The sequence below is a fragment of the Alligator mississippiensis genome, chromosome 4, assembly GCF_030867095.1.
Source record: "Alligator mississippiensis isolate rAllMis1 chromosome 4, rAllMis1, whole genome shotgun sequence".
Lineage (NCBI taxonomy): Eukaryota > Metazoa > Chordata > Crocodylia > Alligatoridae > Alligator > Alligator mississippiensis.
In genome coordinates this window covers 248238707-248262841 of record NC_081827.1, presented here as the reverse complement: position 1 = coordinate 248262841, position 24135 = coordinate 248238707, and the positions used below count along the sequence as shown (strand labels likewise).

At 43.9% G+C, this 24135-nt stretch overlaps 1 long non-coding RNA gene across 2 annotated transcripts in view; it reads left to right on the top strand.

Annotated features, from left to right (window-relative positions):
• Nucleotides 1-930: 930 nt before the first annotated feature.
• The window catches only part of LOC132250419 (uncharacterized), a 44408-nt gene continuing 21203 nt past the window's right edge, over nt 931-24135 (top strand). Inside the window, exon 1 of one of the 2 annotated variants that reach the window (XR_009462144.1) lies at nt 931-1278. This is a non-coding gene — a long non-coding RNA (uncharacterized LOC132250419). The remainder of the gene's footprint in view (nt 1279-24135) is intronic. The other variant, XR_009462143.1, reaches the window with a different exon arrangement.

The window sequence follows — 24135 nt, the reverse complement described above, 5'->3', positions numbered from 1 at the left end:
GATAGGAGGGCCTGGCAGGCCACATTTTGCCCACCCCTGTGCATCACGAAGGAAAGAACTCAAAGGGGGATAGCATACTTAGTTGAGTTGGTACTTCCTTGAGGAAGCTTATTTAAAGGTGATGAGCACATTTTCATTTATAAAACAATTAAAATGATGGAGTATATTAAGCTGACGGAAGTGAGAGAGAGAGAGAAACTTTGGTGAAAACTCTTGAAAGTACGTGATCAAGGACCTATTGATAGCTGGGCCGCCAGATATGTAAGGATGTTACCTCGCAGAAGTCGTTTACCCAGAGGCAAACTCTATAATGTTGACTGAACCTGACAGAATACATGGCTTAGAATTAAAACACAATGGGACTACAGCTCACAGGATTTTTTTTTTGTATTGCCTGCATAGCAAGAATACAAAAGCATCTACGTGCATAAAACACTGTTCCTTGCATTCTAAATATAGCAGCGCCCACTTGAATGAATATTTCATAGAAGAATAACCTATATAAAAGGAATAAACGTATGCAGCAATAATATCAGTAGGCTATTATTTTTCAAGTGTATTTCTCTTAAGTGAGTAAATGAATACCTGATCAAGGCGTTAACCTCTAGTATGAATAACAATTCTATTGAGCTCCCTGCAGCCACATGCGTAAATCGGTTCCTGGTCAGAACACTTCTTTTTTAAAAAGGGATTTTGAGTTGAAGTGTAAAAATTGAGCTTTGTTAAAAAAAAAAAAAAGGGTTCACACACATGTAATATGTTAAAAGAGCATGCACGCTTCTGTCATTTATGCATTTTTTAAAAAATTAAACAGCTTAGTTGGGAGAGACACAGGGGAAAAGAAAAGATTTCAATTGCCATACTATGTAGCGAACCCTAGCCATAGCAGATCCCACGCTGGAACGGCAGAGTGGCCAGGCCCTGGTCTGACAGGTAGCAGGTGGGATGTTTTGGGGTGTTTTCATTCTTCATCTGTCTGGAAAAAAAATGTAGGGCAATGGTAGTCAATTGTTCTTCCCCGAGGGCTCGCTCTGTGTGGTTCTGCGGGGTCCCATCTTGTCTCTTCTTCTAGTAGAAGAAGTGTTCCCAAGGTAGAAAAGATCAGAAGGTGAGTGCAGAAGGGTTGCAAGGCCTTGAGTGTAAGACATGGCATTTGCTTTTCTTCTTTTTCTCCCAAACCAGGTGGTGCCACAGACCCGTGAATCGGACTGAAGCATGGGTTAGAGCGAGCTGTCCAAGCCATGTCCAGGGAGCGACCAGCTAGGTGGTACCGGTAAGGTAAGAAAGGCAGCTGTAAAATTATTTCTGCCTCTGTGACAGTGAACTTTGCTCATCCCCTGTTTGTGCGACTTTGGAGTCCAGATCGTTGTTGGCCAGTTAAGGTTTAACAGGGGTCAGGTTTTTTGGGGGGTTGTTCGTTTCTACTAGCCAGGAGGTTAACTTTATTTCTTTCTATTGTTGTGATATGGACCTAGCACTTATCACCTCAAGTCTAATCTATCAGGATGCTGTATATCCAATAGATACCCAAACTTGGTGCAGATACCACCATGTGATAAGCAGCCTGTTGTATCTCATGGAAAGCATATTACCTTGATGCTTTGCAATCCATGGTGGCTGTGTCTATGGCTTTCCAAATGGCATTTAATGTGTTGGCATTTACCCCCAAAGCCCTAATAGCCTGCAACCATCCTAGCTGAACGACTGTCTCTCTTTTTCATGGCATATTGCTGGCTTAGTGCCCCATTGATTATCCAAAGGAGCTCTTTTTAAAATGGATTAAGTTTTTTCTCTGTGGACTGGTCATGTCCTTTGGTTCTCTTCCAAAATACCTTTCAGACATGTTTCGTGTGTCAACCTTTCACTGATTTATTTATTTTTTTGGGAGGGGGAGGAGGTGTTTGGCCAAAGATCAGGCCATTTTTATGAGATTAAAAGTTGGTTGATGAAGTGTAGTGTTGGTGTAGTCTGCTGCTCTAAGACATTTGACTTGGTACCACCTGACATCTTGGGTAATCAGCTAGAATAATACAACATCAATGGCACACATTAAATGGTGTAAAAGCTGCTTCCATGATAGGGCTGAAAATGCAATGATAAATACAGGCTCCTTGTCACGTGGCTGTTTTCTAATGGGATCCCACGGGAGTTGTGTTTTGGCTCTGTTCTACCGAACGTTTTCATCAATGAGTTGAAAGAAAACACAAAGCTATTAATAACAAAGTGTGCGGATGACAAAGATTGGGGGAATGGTAAATTAAGACGAGGGTAGGTCTACTGATGGAAAGAGGTGGATCTGGACTCAGGTGGACAGTATGCATTTCAATACAGTCAAGTGTAAGGTCTCCGAACAGATGAATAATGTAAGACACACAGGATGCAAGATGTTATTTTGGGAAGAAGTGACTCTGAAACGGATGCTGTGAGTTGAGACCTGTAAATCAGCTGAAGGGGGCTCCCAGTGCAGTGTGGTTCAAAGGGCTAATTTGACTCTTGAATGTGTAAATAAAGAAATCTTGAGCAAGGGGTTAGAAGTTGTAATGCCTTCCTTCGTATTTGGCACAAGGACAGTTGAAGCTGAAATACTGTGTCCAGTTTTGACATCCACCATTTAAGAGGGAAGCTGAAAATCTGCCGAGTTCAAGAAGGAAGCACAAACATGATTTAAAAATTGGAATGCATGTCATATAGTGAAGCTTGCTTACTAATGAAGCTCAATCTGACTTCAACAAAGACGGGTTAAGGGATGACTTAATTGCAGTCTATGGGTGGGTATACAGAGAGCAGGATTTGATTAAGAGCGCTTTGATTTACAGAGGTCTAGCATGGTGATTCTCAGCCGGGCTGTGACAGCACCCTGGGGTGCTGGGACATCCTTTTAAGGGTGATGTACAATATGTTAGGTGCACAAGCACCTACATGTGGTTCACGAGATAAACCCGGAGCTTTCCAATAGGAATCCATAGCGTCAGAAACATGCTGACCCGTCGTGGTGTTTCTGAGTTCAATGCAACAGAAGTGCTCCATTATTTTTTCACAGTCAAAAAAACAAAAGAAAGATAAGGGCTGGCATTTTATGAGGAGGTGCCTTGAGTCTAAAAAGGTTGAGAACCACTGGCTTAACAGGCGTCAATGGCTGGAAGCTGAAGCTAGACAATTGAGTCTGGAATTAAGGTGCCAGTTTTCAGCAATGGGGATAATTAATCATTGCAACAATTTACCAAAGGCCATGGGAAATTCTCTCACTGATGTTTATTACATATTTTTCCCTCTAGAAATGATGCTTTGTTCCAAGCACAGCAAGGATCATTTTGGAGCTGGCCTGTGATGTGCCAATGCTCCCGGCGGGACCAGAGCCGAGGATTCCTGGCTGGAGGGTCTTCCCGTCTGCTCGGGGTCAGGATGATCACCATATTTGGGCTCAGGAAGGACTTTTTCCCATGGTCACTTGGTGTGGACTGGGGGTTTTTGCCTTTCTCTATAGTGGGAGCATAGCTCTGTACCTCTTAAGCATATAGTGACAACATTTTATAGAAGCAGGACCTTGACTGCTGCTTTACCTGTGGCAGGTAAGGATGTTAGGTCTATGTTGACAGTAGTCTTATGAAGAGTTTACATTATGGCATGGTTTGGATAGGGATGATCCTGCCTCAGGCAGGGGGTTTTACTAGATGGTCTCTGGAGGTCACTTCCGTCCTGACTTTTCTACAAAACAGGTCAGGCTGGTGGTATATCTTCATAGCAGAATACCATGCTGCGTAAAGACACCTATGCCAGCCCTAAATGACCATCTCAGTGGAATAAATGATCTCAGCTGGCATGCTGAGCTAATGTGGCCAGATGTTTCTGGTGCTAGCTTGTTTAGCACTGCGCTGTATGGCGTCGATGTTCTCCAGATGATCATAGTGGCCCCTCTGGGCCCAAAATTTCTGAATACCTGGGGAGGCGTGAGCGTGCGTCAGTGTTTTGCCACATGAATTGGCCGGCTATTGCTGATGTACAGTATGGCAGGGGTTGGTAACATATGGACCATGGGCTAGGTCTGGCCCCTAACGAGGTTGGGTTTGGCCCAGAAAGGTCCAACCCAGCCTGTGGTGCCACTGAACTGCACCAAGCTACCTGTGCCCTCCACAGCCCTCCCTGATGCCCTTTCATGCTCAGTATCTGCAGTGCAAGTAAGCACAGGTGCCTTGAGCACTTTGGTGCTGGTTCCTGATTAGGGTAGGGACCGGGAGTCCAGACATCTGTAGTCTTATTCCTGACTCTCTTACTGATGCACCAAGACCATTTACTTTGCTGGTTTGTGCATCTGCAAAATGGGGACATTGCCTCACTAGAGCAGTGCAAGAATCCCACGGGTTTGTGCAGTGATTTAGGATCTTCAGATGAAAGTGCGCAAAGTGCACAAAGTGCAAATAAAAATATTACTGTGCAAATGAGCTATATATTATTTTATCAGGGATATGATTAGGATGTAGGCAGTTGGAGCTTGACCCTGGAGAGTTGCAACCCAGGGGATCAGGAACAGATAAGGTCAGGGAAGCAAAGGTCCCAGGTAGAGTCAGGGGATCAGGAGTAGGTGCGACAGGAGGCTGAGGTCTGTAAGCAGGACCGAGGACATTAGGAACAAACAGGCAAGGTCCAGGATCTGGAAATCAAAGCTAGGAACCAGGAAACTAAGAGCAAGGCATTAGATCGAAGCCCTAGGCTAGACAGAGAGACATTGCTGAGTAGCTTGCCAGATGTGGAAAGAGCTGCTGTTTATAAAGAGGCAGCCAGACCCTTGCAGACAACTGGGGCCAGTTGAGGGTAGTTAGGCCACTGGCAGGCAGCCCACTTGGGTAACTTGGGCCATCTGGGGCAATTGAGGTGGTGGCTGTCTGATTCCTGACAGCTCAGATCTCTGCTCCATGAACACCTGGCAAAGGAACAAATCCATTTAGGAACTACCTTCGTCACGCTAGGGCTATACATGTAACTCTTGCTATAGCCACTAGTCTTGTTACCATCCAGATAAGACTGAACCCATTTTCAGCAGAAGACTTGATTCAACTTGGAGCTTGTGGGATGGGGAGGGCGGTTGAGGGAAGCAACCACCATCTCTGGGGTGATCCTGGGAGCACGGTGGAGAAATACAACCCCTGCTCACCCTTTCTCAGCTCATGCCAAAGCCCTGAAATTAGTCCGTGCAATCAGTTTACGGATGTCCTGAGCGTGCACCAAGAAGCACATCCAAGATGGAGAGGAAAACACGAGGGAAAAAGAGGAATCCGATGCTTTGGGTCTGAAAACTCTTTGGCCAATGGTTATGGTGATGAATCAGACTAAACGTGGCTGTAGTTCACGTGTTGGTGAGGCTTGCTGAGCTGCAGGGCAGATGAGTAGAAAACTTGTGCATTCAGCCTTTCCCTGCTCTTTTTTTGGTTTTGTGCAAGCTAAACTATATTTCTTGCCTACTGCCCACTACACTTTCATGATCTCTCTGAACTTTCCCATCAAAGCTCATCATCCATATCTAATGCTTGAAACATTTGCAGTGGAAGCACTGTCTTGCATGGCAAAAGAGAGATTTGTGTTTTCTTAACCTCATCTATATTCCAGCGCACAATGAATGGGTATATGATAGCTTATTCCAGGATGATGAACAGATGCAAAAGTGTCTTTAATTGTCTCTGGAAATTAGCAATGGTCAATAGATCCTGCAAACACAATGCCAGATGCTGTGATGCATGCAAAACATGCATGCCCGGCAGAACACGCAGCCTTTTCCTGCCTACAACACACTTCATTTAATTTTAATAGTAGAAGGAAATGTGGTATCTTTTGAACACAGATATCCTTGTGGGCAAATGTAAGTCTTGAACAATAAGAGGTTTGCAATGGAGAATTGGGCTTAATCTGTCAGTCTTCCCGAGATTAACAACTTCATCAGCCACTGTTGATATTGACATTCAGTTGCTAGGCAACATGTTTACTGCGAAATGAATAGGCGACTTGGGGCCAGTGTGAATATTCAACAGATTGGCAAATAAGTAAAACGTGCTGTGACTTGATTTGTTAATTATAGTCAAAATAAATGGCTGTATTGATGACTATGATTTTACACAGCATTAGTCCTCTGAAAACAGCAATTAAGTCTGCCATGTAAACATATATCTTACTTGTGACAAAAAAAGAGCCTTAAACAACTGACTGCACCATTCCCAGCCGTTTCAGTGGGAGCCCTAAAGTGCTTACATTAGCTAAATTATGTCCTTGGGTGTTTTTACACCTTTGACTGACGTACAGTGTTCAGTCATAGAGTCCAGGAGTTTGAAAAGCTTTCTTGTTTAGTGTATGCACTGCTACTTGTGGGGCACGCTCAAAAGGAGAGGAAATCCAAGGAGCTCGATCGCTGGTTCTCAACGTTTTCAGGCTCAAGGCGCTGCTTGATTGCCTCAAGGCGCCCCTTGGAAAATGTCAGCGTTTAATTTTCGCTCGGTCTGTGCCCGAAAGCTTGCAAAGAACTTTTTTCCAGCTATTTAGTTTGTCTAATAAAAGATAACACATCTACCCAAAGAACCTGGCCTGCCTATGACTGCAGTCAAACACGGCTACAACCAACGCACCTTAATTTTCCCTGTTTTTAACTCCTGAAAAATAATAGAGCAATTCTTCCATTACAAAGGACTTGGAGAGACCACAATATGTCAGAACATTTTTAACGCTATGAATTCCTATTTGAAATCTCAGGGGTATTGGTTGCAGCCGTGTTGGTCTAAGGTCTTAGGCAGACAAGGCTCTTTGGGTAGATGTGATATCTTTTATTAGACCAACTAAATAGTTGGAAAAAAGCTCTTTGCAAGCTTTTGGATACAGACAGAGTGAAAATGAAGAGCTGACATTTTCCGAGGGATGCCTTGAGTCTACCAAGGAGTGCCTTGATTCTATCAAGGGTATATCTGGTATCTTTTATGAGGTGGTCTAATAAAAGATAGCAGATTTCAGACCATCTAATAAAAGATATCAGATTACCCAAAGAACCTTGTCTGCCTATTTGAAATCTCTGGGTTTATGTTGGTTGAAAATCACTGAGCTCGAAGATGGCGGGGAGCATTGGTGATGCGTAGGGGGTGCACGTGCACCCCCTGGAAGCACCAGCTGCAAAACTGGAAGTGCTGGTGGAAGTGTGCTTCCAGTTTCACCACTGGTGATTTTGGGCTTGATGATCAGCCCCTGGGCCCCCACCCAGTCAGCAATTGGCTACTAGGCCCCCCCTGGGTCAGCTGCTGGGGAACCCCCTGCACTCGTTGGCGATCTGGTGCCCCCCCAGACTCGGGAGGCACCAGTCGCCCATGGCAGGGGGTCCTTCTTTAGTATCACTATTGAGCGTAATAAGCACATCATGGAGGAAGTAGAGGCTCTGCTCAGTAAGCATTGCAAGGTAATTATCCAGTATAATACAGAAGTGGCTTATGCTGTCAAATTGCTTACATTTGCACCGCGCTGGATCTATTTGATGGTCGGATTAATTTTTATTTTTTCTACTACCATTTTGATTTGAAACTCAACAGTTGGAAGAGATAAAGGTCAGTGTCTCTGGGAACGCAGCTTTTTTTCCATCGTTTCCAAGTGTGGCCATTTGTCCATTTGTTTGTTACATTGACAATAATACTCCTAGACATGAAGGAAAAGGATGTGAAAAATTATTTTAGCAAAGACACGGTTAGGGAAAACGGCAATGTCTGGTTAATTGATCTGAGATACGTTATGTGGATAAAGAGAGAGAGGGAGGAAGGAAGGCAGATGTTCAGTGCCTATGTATTGAGAGAGAGGAATTGTCAAATCTATTTTCTCGTGACGTTAGCTCTTCCCTCCCTCGTGTTGCTCTGTGCTCCAGCTGTTACAAGCCTGGATGGTCTGCTTGTCCACAAGTGCTTTCAGGCTGGTTTCCAGGTAGCTCTTATATTTAAGTGCTTGTCAGAATTAACAAAGCACACTGATTTTTCCTTTCTTATCTTTGTCTCTTAAAATATACATGCTAGACTCTGACTTTTCTGATCTGGTTACGGCCACCTTGGACTGTGGGGGCTATCTTGTCTTCTCACCTAGTCAGTGTGTCTGTCTATGCTGTCATGTTGTCCTTTCTGTCTGCTATTTGTCTATTTATTCATCTATTGTGCATTGTCTCTTTTAAACTGTAAGGATTCAGGGACATGGTATGTCACACAGTGTGGGGGGGGCCCTGATCCCTCTCTGGTGTCCTTAGGCAGTGCCACAATAGACACAATAAGCAGATGAAGAGCAGAGGGCGACGTATCTGGAGCTCCTGAGTCTAAGCCAAACTCGGGCTCAGATTCCCTCTGGAGTTTTGAGCCTTTTGCACATTTGTAAGACAGTACCATGATATTTGGACTCTCAACTCCAGCTCGCCAGCACTGCAGTTGAGCCGAGTGCCTGTGACTCCAGTTGAAGTCGATGGGAGTTGTGAATGCTCGAAGTCTCTGAAGATGAGGCTCTTCTGTTCAGGACCCAGTAGGGAAGGCGGCTTCATGCTACTTTTATGCACCTCTCATCTAGGGCCAGCCCTCTGTACAACTTCAAGCAACGTTAAGGTCTAACTTATATCTAGCTGCAATGAACCCTGTGGTTGGCACAGTGAAGCAATGTTCTTTCCATGCCTGTATCTTAGGGCTTTTGACACAGGGGGGGTCTCTACATAAATGATTCATTCTAGAAAGGCTCACGATGCAGTAAGCATTCCCTGGGAACATGTCTACGTGTGCTCCCTGTTTGGAGCAAATCTGCTCCCAACAGGAACAGCCTAGTACAGGGCTGCTTCTACCCTGCTCTGGCCCCCTGCAGCAGCCAAGGGGAGCTCCAGGCTCCTCTGGGGTGCTAGCCTGGGGCTGAAAGGGTGCATAGGGCCATCCCCATGCACATGGGGCTAGGAGAGCTCTGCCAGCTGCAGCAGCAGCTGTCTTCTTGCCCCGTGCACATTGGGAGGGGTCCTGACATGCACGGGGCTGGGAGACGACTGCTGCTGCAGAGCTCTCCCAGCCCCATGCACATGGGGGCAAGCCCCGTGCCCAGTGGGGCTTCCCTGTGCAGCCTGGGGCTGGCCAAGAGCTGTCCCACTTCTGGGGCTGGCCAAGAGCAGCAAATTTGCTCCTGGTCAGCATCTACACATGAGTGACTGCACCGTATCTACTGCACAGTTAGTCTATTACCTGTATTTACAAGTAGTAGCTAACTGGGCAGTAGACTAATTTACTGTGCAATAAATGGTGCACATGTGTAGACACTGATACTTTATTGTGCAGTAGATTAGTCTACCGGTCAGTCAAGTGCCTTGTGTAGACACACACAAGGAGGTGTAGTGCTGACTACTAGGGGTGTGCGAAACAGGCCCTGTTCAATTTGGATTTGGATTCGGCCCGAGCTGGGGACAGTGATTCGATTTGTTGGTTCGGATCACTGTCCCTGATTCAATTCAGCCAAATCCGAATCTGAAGATTTGATGCTGGTTCAGAGAATCAGTGATTCGGACACAGACACAGCTTTAAAAGTTTTTTTTACATACCTCAAGGTACCAGCGCAGCTTGTGAATGCTGCAATGCTGGGGCACATGGAGCGTCCCACAGGAGCGCGGGGGGCCCACCACGTGCTTGGCGGTGAACACAGAAATGGACTGGAAGTACCAGGTGCCCCCCAGAACCAGGAGGCACCATCACTGAGCTGGGGGGGCCCAAGGGTGGCGAGGGGGAGGCCCTGGCATGCTCCCTGGCAGACCCAGAAGTAGACCGGGAGTGCTTCTGGTTCACTTCTGGGTCTGCTGCTGATCACGCTGGGGAGCGCCCTGCGCTTCTGTGGGTGCTCCATCCACCCCAGCATTGCAGCATTGACGAGCCTCCTGCTACCTAGAGGTATGTAGAAAAACATTTAAAGCTGTGTCTATGGCCGAATCTCCAAATCTCTCTGAATCTATTTGGAGGGTTCTGATTCGATTCGGAGAGATTAAAGGATCCTTTGATTCGATTTGGATTCGGAGATTTGGCCACCAAACTGGGCCAAATTTCCACCGAATCGAATCAGGGACTGAAGCTTTGCACAGCCCTACTGAATACTACCTGGGAATACTCAGGGCAGCTTTTCCTATCTTAGGCTACAGTTTCACATGTGTCCTACCAATTTTTGTCAGCAATTTTTTTTGTCAGTAATCATGTCTTGCATTGGTTGAGGCTTTTCCATCCCTACAGCGTTTTTAAAACTGTGATGAAACTTCAGAGCCTTCTTTTTCAATGCACCTATTACAACGAGGAAAGACCTGTACTCATCATCCACTTACTTTTCTTTTCATCTATACTGTGTTTCATCTTCAAATTCAAAGCTTTTGCAGTGGCATGCTGAGAAGTTGCTGTGTTCCCAAATGACTTTATTTGCCAAATAGTTTCCAGTCATGTACCGTACTGCTGATACCGGATCTTCCTTTTAGGAAGCTTATGGCATCCTTGATTTCCATTCCTGTAATCCTGCATTCACTTTTTTCTGTCAATGAATAAATAGCATTTCTACTCCTATGGATGAAGAGAGGCTGATTTTTGCTTTAGCACTCTCATTCTTTTGGGCGGTGAATTTACCACTTTCCTATTCATGGCTGGATTAACAACTCGCTTTCTAACAAAGCTGTCTGGATAGGACATCAACAGGCTCCAAAATTAATGAAATTATGAAACCATAGCACTGCTCTTTTTCCATCCACTTGTCAAAATGCCACAGGGCTTCCTAAATCTGAGCAGTCATTGTAGAAAAGCATTTGCTTATCATGATCAGAAACTTCTTTCCAGACCAAGCAGGGCAAAAACGTTCTACAGATTTTTAACCCCTGCCAAGAGATCCTTTTGGATGGTGCAATAATTTTTTTGCTGGGAAACTTTGATTTTTGATTTGTCCTCTCAAGCACTGTGTGTTCATGTATTAATATGCCCTCCAGACTGTAAGCTTGCATTTGTATTTGGTATGAAAGGGGTTTTGACATATGGGTAGGCCATGACAAGAGCAGTCACAAGACTCTGTTTTCCAATTCTAAAATTGCCAACTCAGACTCCATTGACCATTGAAATGGTTTTCCCTCTCTTACCTAACCAAGGCAGAGTCCTCAAAGTTTGCATGTCTCAGCCATGTGCCAGTGCTTTGGATGAATCCATAAAAACTGAACATAATGCTTCTTTACACTTATCCTGAATGAACGATCATTGTTACCCACCCACTTCAGGAAGTTTTAACTCAACTCACTACAGCACTTTTTAAGTTGTGAAGATAAAAATGTTAAATTCATGATAAATTCAGTAATAAGTAGGGAAGATGAATAGATGGGTTGATACATCTCTTAAGACCTAAGCCAGCACTCCAGCAACTTGACCATCCTCCCTCTCTTGTTCCCAAAGTCCTTAAATAATTGCATCTAGTCGAAAAAATGGTAAAGAAATGGGAAAAAAAAACTAAAAACATTTTTTATTCTGTAGGTTTTTTGGGAAAAGATTACATATTCAAAATATTTTTGTTTAGAAATTGTGTTTAGAAAAATTTGGGTGTCTCTCCCCCCTCCCTTCCCCCTCCCCCCCAACCTCTCTCTTTTTCTTTTTCTTTCTCTGTCTACTCTGCTTGCCTTTTTTTTTTTTGGACTGTGGCCACTAAATGGAAAGAATTTCTAAGTATAAAACAGATGGATGCAGATGAAAATATACTTTTCTTCAAGAACTAACTGCTTTGTGCAGTCAGATAATGAGAACTAACAGAAACTCTGCAACAGTGCCAGTTGGCCACCTCTATATTGTTTGAGCTCCTTTATTATAAAAGCAAAAGAAACCCATTGAGCATTGTGTTACCATAAACTTGAAATTTGCTCGAACTAAATGATTGACTGTTGCTCCTTGACTACAAACCTCATTACTCAAATAATAACTTCATAACGCATGCTTATGGATTCACATTATTGTGGTGTATGAATACAGAGCAGCATGAGTTGCCTACTGATCGTCCACGTCTGTTGCTGCTTCTCGGAGTTGGGACAAAACTTTGGGATTCTTTGAATATGGTGTAAAGTTTTTCTGTGGAAACAACTATCATGTGGTGCAGAAACAATACCCGCTGGGTCAGTCAGATTAATTGCTCCATCATCCTTCAACATCACACAAGATGTTAGTGTCTAATTTTGATTTGGAGATGCCAGATGTTAGTCAGCCATCAAGCCTTTGCAATGGACACTTTATCTCCTTCCTAGAGAGAAAGAAATAACTTTTGTGTTTGTCTAATACTTGGAAAGGTGGATGCAGGCTTTAACAAGTGCTTTCATACTAAAACAAAGCATCAGAACATTAACCCTAAGCTTTCCCTTTTCTATCCTCAGGTGTCCTGAATGAAAGATGTTCTTATTTCTGATCTTGGTGACTGCAAATCCACAAGGTCCTCTTCCTGTTAGCTTCTCAAAATGTTGATAGTGATACCAGGCTCTTTTGGCCTACTAACAGTGATAGCTTCTAGCAGGCTGGATAATTAGGGATTGAAGATTTGAGGCCTGAACCTTGAAGCCTTAAGGGTGCATCTACACATGCATTAATGCACATTAATTAATGCACATTAAATCTAGAACCTCCATTGTGAGGTACTAAGAAAATGCACATTAGCCTGTCTTAATGTGCATTAAGTAAAAAGCACGGTTTTTAAGTGGCACTTAATGTGCATTAGCCTATTTTAATGCATATTAACTAAATAGCACGGGTTCTTTTTCAGTGATACTTTAATGCACATTAAAATAGGTTAATGCGCATTCAAGTGCATGTGTAGATGTGCCCTTAGAGACTGGAGTATTTGTCCTTCTGTTATGCTGGTGAGCCAACAGAAGAGTGGCCAAGGGCCCCTTGAGAACTTCAGCCGGACAGAAGCTTCATGGGAGAGGGAGTTTTCTGCTGCCATCTGCTGGTGAGCAAGTAGAAACAACCGAACAACCCAGGCCTTATCTGCAATTCAGCTGACACTTTGGGGCATTTTGGTTCAAGTACAGTGAGGTTTTGAAGATATTAAAATATTACTAGTCATATCTGGTTAGAAGAAGAGGGACCCAAATGTGTCTGAGGTTGGGTTCTAGCAAGGTTGGAGCCTAGAGATGGGCAGGAAGGCGACTGGGGGAGGCATCTCCTGTTGCACACCAAGAGTGCCTTCCTGTTCCCAAAAACTCTGTAAAGGATCCAGTTTACCAATGATCTTTCTCTGAAGCCTCTATGCGGGAAGTAGCTTTGTGGTGGTGAACAGCACAGAGATGGCTTGAGCTCAAGTCTTGATTGACCCTTAGCTTGAAGGTGTGTCATGAGGGGCCTCTGCCTATTGCCAGAACTATTATTGCTTTATTCGGGATTGGCGATGCAGCCCCATGAGCATGTCTACCAGGGAGAGAGACAAGCCTGTCCAAATGCTGATGTTTTGTCAGCCTCGGACAACAAGCTGTGAATGCGGCGCAGCGGAGAGGGACGTGGCTAACGCTGGAACACGTTGTCTCATTCGCCCCTTGCAGCCAGGACAGTGAGCCTCCTGCCGTGACATCCTGAGTGTGTGAATCTTGACTCATACAGGTGACTGATGTCTAAATTTCTCAGCAGCTCCTGAATCCCAGTAGTGTAACTGGGAGTGGGAGAGATGGGGCAGCCGCTCCAGGTGCTGCCTTTGGAGGAAGGGCAAAACCAGCTGCTCCCGCAGCTGGTGGCTAACACTGCTTTGTGTGCTGCCACCGCCTGGGGCACAGAGCTGCGCTATTATGCATCTGTTGAATCCAGCTCTTTGTTTGAAACCCTTGGACTTAGTGCGTGTGACTCGGGGAATATTGCCTATCAAGGGGAGGTAATATAGTTTTCCTGCGTTTCTTGGGGAGAGGGTGTGTCCTGAGCCGGTGTAGTTTGCATTTCGAGAAGGAACCCGTAGGTAATTGAACCCACCCTTTTTGCTGCCTACAACACCTGGCAGCAGGATTGCACAGCTGCAGCGTTTGAGTTGAATCCCGTCAATGTCTCGTTTGACACGGGGAAACTGAATATGATTAAAGACATTGTCTCTTCCCTGACTGCTCCCTATTGTCGTGCCAGCAACAATTAGCTTAACTAAAAGAAGGTAATTTAATTGCAAATAGAAATGGGCTAACTGTGCCTGACACTTTTCTGTATTATTATTCTGTATTACACCTAACATTTAGTGTTGATTAAGTATAGTTTACTATGTACGTCACATAGCATATGATGCTGCAATTATAATACCGTGTGTACAAAGATAACAATTTTGACCCTTTGGTTTTCATTTCCTAACTTTAAAGATGTTTCTCTTTGCCCTGTGGTGGTTTTTTCTCTTCTGTAGAGCCATCTCTACAGGTATTTTTACAAAAGAAAAAGCAGCATGCATCATGAGCCTAGGCACTGCCAGTGCATGCTCTATATGAAGAGCTGAATTAAAAAAAATCTTTTAAAGAAAATCTTTTTTTTCCTTCAAGAGGACTGATTCTTCAGCATTAACATTTTCCTATGCATTTTGATCGAAATTTCCCCCCCCAATCTCTCATTTTTACAGAAGATATTTGTTTCTAAAAACTGTGAGTAACCTTGATCAATGGAAACCGGCAAAGCAAATCAGAAACAAATTCTATACCCAAACTACAGAAGGGGAGAAATGCCTTAATTTTGGGGGAGGGAATGAATAATTTTGAGAATAAAATAGTTTGGAAAATTCCCAATATAGTAATGATATCAATTTTTTTTTTAGCAAAAAAGGAAAAATTGTCAGATCACCAAAAACTGAGACTCTTTGCCATATTATCTGTGCTATCCATTGCAGATGTGGTTATTATTACTGTTACTTTATTGTGCTTACTGTAACTTATTGCCTACTGTTTTAGTGCACCTTAAAGTTATCGTACGGTAAATGAGATAGGGCTCCTAAGAACTTACCTCATTTTCCTTTATACTGCTAATTTAATCACAAATGCACCCTAGGTACCTCCTTGGACTAGTGGCTAGTTATTAAAACTGGTTTATACATACGCATATAAACACACACACACACACACACACACACACACACGTACTTAGATGCTGCTGAATAAATGCTGCTATATAAACACTATGTATTTTTTTGTACGTCAGCTAAATCAACATTGGTTTTTACCTGGAAGAGCTGCTCCCAAACACAATATTGAAGAGTGCATGTGTATTATTTCTTTTACTCTTCTTTTTCTCAAAAATGGCTGTAATATATAATTATATCTATATACATATGCATCTGTGTATGTGCATGTGTGCATGCATATTTATAAATGCATGCATATATACACATGTGCATACACATGCACGCACACATTTAAATGCGGCTCTGTAAACATGATTTTAACATCCATTTTCATCTCAATGGAGTGATTCCAAAACAAATTATTCAAAAAAAAAAAATGAAAGTGTATTGTTTCCTCTACATATCCTCAAAAAATGGCTGAACAAGCTGAATTTTACTCGAATTCTCCAAGAGAAAAATCCATCTTTTGGCAAACACCAAACCTGGAAAATTGAGCTTGAAAAACAAAAACTTGGACAAACTGAGTGACTGAAAACAGGGGTTAGAATGGAAATTGCTTTGGCACTCAGAAACAGCCTTCTCCATACTCCATCCAGCTACAAAAAAGATACCAATTTGCATGATTCAGGATGTCATCCGACTTTTGTCTTCCTTGGGCTAGGAAGAAACTTCCTCACAGACCTCCTTTTTTTTTCTTGCCATAGTTGTGGATTAAGGGCCACTAAAGTTTTACCTGCCGTTGTATCTGCTGCTACTAGAAAAAAGAGTCCTGGATGACATAAGTTGGTTTGATCCAAAATGTCTGTTGCTAGGTTCCCATAGAAACTTGGAATAATCAGGCGTGCTACATGTGTTTCTGGGACGATATCATCATTCTGATGCTCTTTTGCTGCTGGCTTAAACAGGAACATCCGAATTCATGCAAGACAACCCAGCTGATTTTGGTTTCATAGATTTCATAGACATTTGGGCTGGAAGGGACCTCAGAAGATCAAGTCCAGCCCCTCGCCTGAAGGGCAGGAAGTCAGCTGGGGTCATAGGATCCCAGCAAGAAAAACACCCAGGTTTCTCTCGAAGGTGTTCAAAGTGGGTACTTGAGCCACCTCCGGCAGTAGTCTATTCCAAACCTTCGGGGACAGTAAAGAAGTTCTTCCTTATGTCCAGCCTGAAACGGTCATGGAGGAGTTTGTAACCGTTCAACCTTTTCATCCCTTGGGGCGCTCTGGTGAACAGACGTTCCCCCAGATCCTGGTGAGCACCTCTGATAAACTTATAGGTGGCCATCAGATCACACCTGAGCCTGCGCTTTTCCAGGCTGAAAAGTCCCATGGCTCTCAGCCACTCATCGTAAGGTCTGTTTTCTTGACCTCTGATCGTGTGTGGCTCTTCTCTGGACTCTCTCAAGCTTCTCCACATCCTTTTTGAATTGTGGACCTCAAAACTGGACGCAGTACTTCAGCTGCAGCCTCACTAAGGCCGAGTACAACGGGAGAATGACATCTTGGGATTTGCTTGGGAAGCATCTATGGATGCAAGCCGGCGTTTTGCTCGCTTTACTAGCCACAGCATCACACTGAAGGCTCATGTTCATCTTGTGGTCAATCATGACCCCCAAGTCTCTTTCTTCCATAGTACTAGCAAGTGTAGCACTGCCGAGCCTATAGACATGCTGCAGGTTTTTCCTCCCAAGGTGGAGAACCTTGCATTTTTCGGTGTTAAACACCATCAGGTTCTCGTCCATCCACTTCTTAAGCCTGTCAAGGTCAGCCTGGATTACTCCCCTGTCCCCAGGTGGGGATTCTTTACCCCAAAGTTTGGTGACATCGGTGAACTTGGCCAAAGTTTACATAGCAACATCCGAATTCATGCAAGACAATCCAGCTGATTTCGATCATCTCTTTTTTTTTCTTTTTTTTTAAAATCACACACTAAATCTAATACTCTGCCTATAATACATCAATTTGGGTAAAGACTGGCAATGGATTATGCAGAATTTTTTGCAAGGTAAGGAAAATGGAGCCTCATATCCCTTCAATTAATGCAGTCTCATTTGAGAGTGCTTGACTGTAGTTATAAAGAGTGCTACGCACAATAGTTAGCGTCGAAAGGAAACCCTAAGTAGAACATGCCATTGTGGCCTTTGAGCGGTTCCCATCTCTTCTATTCAGAGCGCCGAGTTAACTGGGGATAGCAAGAACAAACTGTACATGTGCTTGAGAAAAAGAACTTGACTTGGCAAGTTGGCATAAGTGTAACCCAATATATTACCACTTCTGCTGGGCTTATTCTCTTACTGTCATTGACCAGATCTGTTCAACGGTTGCCATTTTTGGTTGCGAGTAGAAGAAACCCCATTTCCCCCCCCCCCCATGACTTTCCAAGAAAGTCCATTTATGTAATCAATACGGGTGCTTTCTAGGAAGCAGTTCAGAATTTTTGTGTTGTTATTTTGTGGCGGGGGGCGGAGGGGTGTGTGAAGAAGGAACAAACATTAGACCTGACAAAGCTTGAAATATAAAACAAAACAGCATCTGTGAGGCATAATAAAACAAAGTGTATATACGTGTTGTTCTCACAGAGTATTTGGCTGAGCCCAGGCAACGGGAAAGCATGCATAGCTAACGCTCCTGACTGTGTGAAACCCTTTGTATACTCCAGAGTCTCTGCAAGAGACCTTGATTACAGAGTTTGGCATGATACCCAATACATTTTTTGGAATGGTTTCTTGTCCATCACTGACACTTGTAATGAGAAATTTATACACCATCCAAAGCGGATAAATTAATTTCAAACACTTTTGACTCAGGTCAACAATGGCTATTGGCAGTGCCTATTATTTGCTTTTTTTATTAAAAAAAAAAAAAGGGAATTGCTCTTCTTCTTGGTGATAGCATGGTAAAGACCCCGGGTATAGTGGAGCCAGAATCTTGGCAAGCACATATATAGGTCAGGATAAAGTATTTCACTTTCAATGTAAATGAAAGTAGCCTTCACTATGAAAAGTTTAATATCTTCCCAGGATGGTTTTTACTTCCGTATCGGTATTTTAACCAACAAAAGAGTTTTCTGAAAATAAAATAGTTGGTAAAGTTCATTTCGTTTTTCTCTTTTTCCAGTTTGGTTTTTACTGTCAAATGAAGTATGAATTAGCTGCACCCTGTTGAGAACTAAATGCAGAACTCATCTGTTTGGCTTAATTTTCTCATGTCCGTTCTATCTGGTTACATGCATATGAACACTTTAAAAATGAGGGGGGGGAAGTTTGCCTTCTATCAACCAGCTATTTTTCTTGTAGGTTTGAAAAGCAGAAAGGAAGATATTTATATTGTTTTCTTGGGAAATGCTGTAGTTATAAGGACTTTAAACACCTAGACAAGTTGCTTAGGCTGTAATTCTCATGTGCGTGAATTCCTTTCATTTACAGTCTGAATGGGGTAACTTTTATTCGTCTTGGGCGTGAGGGTCCAATCTTTTGCTATTCCTTGCCTGCACTAACAACATTTTATTCAGTTCATCTTGCATGCCCAGGACATGCATGTCGGTGTTCAAGACAGATAACTGCACCCACACACAATCTATTTGTGTGCACAGTCACTTAATTGCCAGATGTCTATGCCGTTTTTGTACACAGACTTAAAGCCTCCCTGGTGAACAGGGGTTTAGATGTTCTTAGTTATATTGTAATAGGAAACGCTTTGTACCCAGCAATAAACCTAAAACTTTCGAATAAATACACTAATACATGGGTGCAGGGATTGTAGCCGTGTTGGTCTAAGGACATGTTGCAGGGGTGTAGGTTGTAGCCATGTTGGTGTAAGGACGTGTTGCAAAGGGTGTAGGTTGTAGCCGTGTTGGTCTAAGGACGTGTTGCAAAGGGTGTAGGTTGTAGCTGTGTTGGTCTAAGGACGTGTTGCAAAGGGTGTAGGTTGTAGCCGTGTTGGTCTAAGGACGTGTTGCAAAGGGTGTAGGTTGTAGCTGTGTTGGTCCAAGGACGTGTTGCAGGGGTGTAGGTTGTAGCCGCATTGGTCTAAGGATGTGTTGAAAAGGGTGTAGGTTGTAGCTGTGTTGGTGTAAGGACATGTTGCAGGGGTGGAGGTTGTAGCCGTGTTGGTGTAAGGACGTGTTGCAGGGGTGGAGGTTGTAGCAGTGTTGGTCTAAGGACGTGTTGCAGGGGTGGAGGTTGTAGCCGTGTTGGTGTAAGGACGTGTTGCAGGGGTGGAGGTTGTAGCAGTGTTGGTCTAAGGACGTGTTGCAGGGGTGGAGGTTGTAGCCGTGTTGGTCTAAGGACGTGTTGCAGGGGTGGAGGTTGTAGCCGTGTTGGTCTAAGGACGTGTTGCAGGGGTGGAGGTTGTAGCCGTGTTGGTCTAAGGACATGTTGCAGGGGTGGAGGTTGTAGCCGTGTTGGTCTAATAATTGGGTGACATTTTAAAGGGGTTATAAGATGTGAGCCTGATTCTGAACTACTGAAATCAGTCAAAGCTATTAATTTCCAAAGACCCAGAATCAGGACTGCCATTACACATGTGCTTTTATAGTGGCTGCACTCAGATTCTGGTCTCGACTTGCCTAAGGTTGCATCTTCTTTGAGGTAGTATCTTTTTGTTAGTGATGTCTGTAAAGTGCTTACCACTGGGGATCCTATTCTATACTACAAAAAGAGTGATAATTTTATCTTTAATGGAGTCAGGAGCAGTTTTGGGATTACTAGTGGTCCAAAATGACATGGCGTTTGTCTTAACTCTTCCATTTTTCTTTTGATCACCTCTTTCTTGACTGACTTCCTGTGACCTTTTGAATTTAACATTTCTTTCCAGTTTTCATTTTTTTTAGGACCTTCTTAATAAGACTAGCTTTCTGCTGTTCCCCGTCTGCCTCCGTGTGTGAAAACTAGTTTGTTTTGCCCGTAGTAGTTGCTGCCTGCCTTTGGGGCTCAGATATAACAAGGGATGTTTCATGATATAGGGGTTGCAGGGGTAACTTAGTTGTGATGTAATTAGGGCTCCTGGGGGACCTGAGGGCACTCCCCAAAATTTGGTAGTTTAGGAAGAACCAGAGCAGGCTAGATGAGCTAGTGGTCTCTTCTGGGCTTACAATCTGTGAATGTATGGAAGAAAATCCTGCTATTATGGACATTTTGAAACTGATGGTCAAGGATTTGGAGGGGTGATATCTTTTATTCAACCACTTGCGTAGTTGGGATAGGTCCAATACCCTGAACGCAGCGCTCTTTCCTGCCCAGGGCAGGGGGTCGGACTCAATGTCCTTCCGATGTCCTTTCCGACCCTAACATCTATGGATAAAAATGACCCGCAAAAAATCCTTGTCTCTCATATTTCCTGGATTATCATGGTTACAACACCACTCCAACGCCACCAAGTACAAAGTTGTCTTTTCAGTGCAAGATCCAATAGCTTTCACATGATCACGATCCACTGTAGGCTGCATGCATATTTATAAAACTGCGTGACATTTGCATTGTAAAACATCAGAATGACCAGTCCTATAGTGTGGACAAAGCACAACACAGGACAGCAGTTTTTAGTCTCCTGAGAAGGAGATTTGTGGTGAGCCGCTGGCTGGAAGGATTCATGAAGGACATATATTTTAAGGAGAGAGAAGGGAAGGTTGGTTAGAAAAGGGGGAGGAAATTGGAGCAGGAATAAGAGGGAGTCTAATGAATCTAAGAAACCAAGAAAGGGAGAAGGAGATAAAAAGAATAGGAATGAGAAAAGACCCATAGGACTGATGGCAGACATGTAGTTTGCCAGGTTCATCTAAAGATCAATCTGAAATGATTTGAAGCCTTGCTCTTCTTTATTCTCCCAGTAAAAGTAGCACGGCAGTCTTCAGATGAGATGGAGGATGGGGCTGGCCTCTCTCCTCTTGCTCTCACAGCCCCAGAGACAGGGCAGAGGCTGCAATGAAGGGGCTGGAGGGTGGTGTGGCAGGCGGGAGCATTAAGGGAGCTGCAGGACCCTGGGGGTTTCATGGCCATTGGCGGCTCTTTGGAGAGAAGCTCTCGCAATGAGCTCCAGCACCGCGGTTGGAAGCAATATTGCAGGCAAGAAGGTTTTGCTGTGCAAGCAGCATGATTTTAATGCTATCCTTTTTAAATAAGCATCCTGTTGCCTGGAGCCACTGTGGGGCTGATGTGACCACATTCTTGCTTGGGGAAGGTAGGCAAGAAGGGGCTCCGGCCCATTAGTGCATGTCTAAAGGTGTGGATGGCGGCTGGTGTGCTGTAAGATCCTGTGTTTTGAACTGCCTTTGGCTGCATCTATTCAGATCAGCCCAGGAAAACAGCAGGCCTCGACGAGCAAAGTGCTGACTCCTTTTACCAGGAGAATAAAAATTCTCCAGCCAGCTCTAAAAAAAACCAGTGCCAAAATTGTCCAAGTTGACAAGTTTTTATGAAAAGTTGCACTTTTGACAAATCACCCTTTTCCAACAACACGACAGCGCATCCAAAAAATCTCCAGCCAGCTACAATATGAAGTACCGCCATGCCTACAAATTCAGGATCATCACGGCAGGCCTCAATGAGCAAGGTACCGACAGGAGACCGGAGCCGGTACCTTGCTCATTGAAGCCTGCTTTTTTTCCTGCGATGATCCTAAATTTGCAGCTATAGTGGTATTTCTTATGTTAGCTGGCTGGAGTTTTTTGGACGTGCTGTTGTGTTGTTGGAAAAGGGTGATTTGTCAAACATGCAACTTTTCATAGAAACTTGTCAACTTTGACAATTTGTGGGGGGAAAGAGTTGGTTTTCTTTCTTATATCTAGGATGGATTTACTGGTCAGAAGGGAGGGAGAGTCCTCCAGAATAGACGATTGGTTGGGGAATTAGGATATTCGAGGCGATGTGGGAGGCATTGAGTAGAGCAGGGTCTTGAACTAGGGTGTCCAACATCCCACGTGAATACTGCGGTGCGTAGATTTTTTTCCCCCATGAAAAATGCCGAGATTTCTAGTCTTTGTGCTGGAACCAGATACGTATTAATTTTTGTGTGTGTGTTTGAAACAATTCTTGTTTTTTGGCCTGCTTCATATCTTCAGTTATCTCAAATAATAAGGTAAAGCCATGGATATCTGGACTTAGCACTCTGCAGCGTATGGTAGAGTAAGGATGTGATTGCCATTTTATTAAATTTTTCCCCAGGGTGAAGGAAAGAGGAAGTTGATTCTCTTGTAATCGGTATCTTTCTGGGTCGTTGGACTTGTTAAATCCACATATACGATGGGACTATCTAGTTACACTGAACAGATTACCTGCTGATTTGTACTTTGGGGATTTACTGATAATTGTGGATGAGGAATGCCAAAATCTTTCTGAACTGCAAGTGGAGGAATTAATTCTAACTGCACTCATTTATTTTCTAATAACAGCTAATATACTACCTAGGTCTTCATAGTTTTAGCATAGATAGTTGGAAATCTCTGTTCAGTGTTGCAATCTGGTTTTGAGGGCATTTCCACCTGTTGCTTCAATTGCACGGGGAATTACTCCTTTCCTGGTTTAATATCCTAGCTTTGCTGTGCACTTTTAATAAAGCAGCCACGTTTCACCCTCAGAGGTGGTTGCATTTCAGTGTTCAGAGAGACTGGCCTCAGCTGCATCGTTCAGATTGGATCCAAACTCCTGTAATGTCCTAGGGTGTTATAATCCAGGGTTTTAGTTTGGGAATTTCTCCAGTTCAATTCCTAGTTTGTAAAACATTTTGGGATCCTTTGGGATGAACGGCTCTCTTTCTGCACTGAGGCAATTCTGATGAACGTAGGAGATTGATTTTATATGGAATCAAACAAACGGGGAAGGACCGAAACGAAAAGCCAGATTCGGCCCGGGCGTAAGCAGAGCGATTCCATTATCTTCAGTGGAGTTGCACCAGGACTGAAGTTGGCTCCAAGTCTGTGTTGCAAATCGTCTGTGGGGCGTACAAAGAAACAAAAGTACTGTACTTTGAACAGCAAACTTGTTGTACATAGCAAAGCTACTTGCAGTACAGTATTTCTGTAGTGAACCTCAAAGGGATCAGATGAATGGAGCCGGGGGGATGGGAGGGGACGGAGACCTGATAATATATTTCTGTCACCGACAAGAAAACCGGAACTGCTAGCTTGTTATAATTACATAACAGATGATGTATTGTACAGCCTGTACCCTCTCTCCGAAAGGGTAGAGGTGGGCAAGCCAAAGAAGGCTTGAGCCTGGCTTGAGCTGAGGGGCTGGCTCTGGCCTAGCTCCATGCACATGAATAGAGACAAGTTAAGGAAGAGCCGAGCCAATGTGAATGTGTTGGCATTGCCATACTCCCTGTTCACAGTGACTAGATTGTTATACGTACAACAAAACTTCACGGAAGACCAAAGATTGGCTTCTCTTGCACTTGTGTGTAAATGTAGGGAGGGGGGGAAACGCGGGAGTCGTCACATGTGGAGGGGCCGGCTGAGCCCTTGCATCCCTGCCATCACCACTGTACCGAGACGTAACTCCCCTTCCTTTTTAGCTAGCGCTGCAAGGTAAATGCTGTTTGTGACACCCTTTGCAGGCCCTGGCAATGGCTGCCCCGTATCGACCCCTCGCAGGCGTTCTCCACACAGTCCTCCACAACGACCTGTGTCGGTGCCGCCCAGATGGCCAAGGATGGTACAGACTCCTGATGCAAGAAAAAGGGGGCACTCATGGGAATCCGGAGAGCACATTTAAAGCAGATTCAAGGAAGTGCTTTTCCGCCTAAAAACATTACCTGGGGTACTCGTTGCCACAATTCTGTCTCGAGCTACATTTTCGCAGGAGCACCGAGAAATTTAGCAACTAAACCTTTAATGAGAAGGAGGATGACAAAAACATAATAAGTCTAGCAATATAATTTCCCCTCCCCTTTTTTCTCCTGGGGCAGAAAAAGTAGTTTTTGTCTATTTTGGTGTTTTTATGTCCTTATCGCTCTCTCTCTTCTTTTTTGGCTTGCTACATGGAGTTGTTATGAGAAAGCAAAGCTCTGGAAGTGAGTTTCACACTTTGTTGTGAAGATTGTTAATTTAATGGCTATT